The sequence below is a fragment of the Cyprinodon variegatus genome, unplaced genomic scaffold (genome assembly GCF_000732505.1).
Source record: "Cyprinodon variegatus isolate N-32 unplaced genomic scaffold, C_variegatus-1.0 Scaffold5160, whole genome shotgun sequence".
Lineage (NCBI taxonomy): Eukaryota > Metazoa > Chordata > Actinopteri > Cyprinodontiformes > Cyprinodontidae > Cyprinodon > Cyprinodon variegatus.
Genome location: NW_015155613.1, coordinates 1 through 2,074, shown reverse-complemented (window position 1 = coordinate 2,074; position 2,074 = coordinate 1). Strand labels below are relative to the sequence as shown.

The 2,074-nt window shown below is 38.4% G+C and overlaps 1 long non-coding RNA gene across 1 annotated transcript; it reads left to right on the top strand.

The window, feature by feature from the left end:
* On the top strand, positions 1-1,977 carry LOC107081454. The gene is made up of 3 exons (XR_001481076.1): positions 1-130; positions 1,532-1,684; positions 1,791-1,977. It is a non-coding gene; the product is annotated as an uncharacterized LOC107081454 (long non-coding RNA).
* The last annotated feature ends 97 nt before the right edge of the window (positions 1,978-2,074 follow it).

Here is a 2,074-nt window from a genome sequence, read left to right as displayed (position 1 = left end):
GCCACAACGATCTTCTGTGATGTTGTTATTGTTGTTATGAAGGACTCTGCCTAAAGATCTCCTGGAGGAGATCAGTCTGAATATCACAAAATTCAACATCCATGGTCTTGTCATTATTGGGGGCTTTGAGGTAAGCTGTTTTGCACTCATATTGTTTCTGAAGCATGTCACTGTAATGGTCATTTGTCTTTCTCTTCAGAATCGTCCAGACATTTGGAGGGAAAAATACTAAATAAAATATATTGCAGATCTGACAATGCATCAGAGAGATATAACTGTTGAAAAATCCTTGGGGTTGTGTTCAGTAAAAATCCAAATTGATTTAACTGAGCTGTTTGTAGAATGCCAAAGATCATTCATATTGGAACATGCACATGTAAAATAGAGGCAACCATGCAACTAAAAATGTGTTAATCTTCACCATATTGTCCAGCGAACAGTCACCGTTCACAGATATTAAACAACACCTTGTTCTGTGTCATCAAACACATCATGACACCAGTATGAGTGAGAGTGTAAGAGGAGGATCTCTGAAATATGTTATTTTTTTAGTGGTTGGGGCTAAAGTGATGTCAGCAAATGAGCTCGATAATGTGTTGAGTGGTGGTATGAGATGACACACAGGAAGGCTTGTACAGTTGCCACCCTGTGTGAGGAAATGTTTACAACATAAGGTTTTATGGCAAGAGGATTTTGAGAAATGGCCACACACAAATGATTTGATCCACCCAAAATGTTTTGATAACTTTTTATCCCCAATGCCTCGAGTCTATTCTAGAGTCATTTTGAAGTCAGTAACTTAAAAGCTCTTGTAGGACTTTGCTGCTGGTATGATAGTAAAAGAGACATAAATGGCAGCTTTCATCCAAAATGGTCGACAACCTGTATGGTCTGGACTATGGCTCTATGGGGCTTGGTTTGTATGTCCTGGGAAGTTATGTGCCAAACTTCTAAATCCTTAGTCAAAGCATCACTTGGGGCTCATTGTTTTATTGATTATAATGGGTGCTGTGAAGTAATTAGGCCAATAATTGACTTCCTGTTTTTAGGGGCACCTAAACGGCTGCTAATTCCAAATATTGTTTTAATGCTGTCCTTCTATTGAAAACCTTGCATTTTAAAATGTTAGGCTACTGATTAGTTCCTCTGTGTTTACACCTTCAAAATGGCGTGTCTTCTTAATGAAACAATAATAATAAACTTTCAAATAGCAATAGGCCATTGCAGCACTGTGTTGCTTAGGACTAATTAAATGAGGTTTATTTGTGATAAGAAAAGTTGTGAGGTATCACGACGATAATTTTTTAAGAAGATTGTTAATGGCTACAAAGTATTTGTTTTTGTTGAAAGTTTTGTATCTAAATACTAGTGAGGGTGTATTTAATCTTCACCCCCTCTGGGCTGCAGAAGAAAGACTCAGGTTAAAGTGAAATGACAGTGTATCGGGTGTATAATGGGGAGTGTGTAAATTTCTGCCCTGCATTGCATATGCTAAAAGTTATACTTGTAAATATGGTTTTTTGCTTCACAGGCATTCCTGGGAGGTCTGGAGTTGGTAGAAGCTAGAGAGAAGTACGAGGAACTGTGTATTCCCCTTGTTGTTGTTCCAGCTACTGTCTCTAATAACGTTCCTGGATCGGACTTCAGCATAGGCGCAGACACAGCCCTCAACACCATAACCATGGTAAACTTCAAACCTAGCAGTGACATGATTATATGAACATAATTTACAAAACATTGTGCCTTTTTACTGAATTGCTTTTTTACAGTTAACTTTTTGTGTTATGCAGACTTGTGACCGGATCAAGCAGTCTGCTGCTGGCACCAAGAGGAGAGTGTTTATTGTGGAAACCATGGGGGGATACTGTGGCTACCTGGCAACCATGGCTGGGTTGGCATCTGGAGCAGATGCAGCCTACATTTATGAAGAACCATTCAATATTCATGACCTGGAGGTTTGCCCCAATAACTAACATCCACAATTGATAGATAGATAGATAGATAGATAGATAGATAGATAGATAGATAGATAGATAGATAGATAGATAGATAGATAGATAGATAGATAGATAGA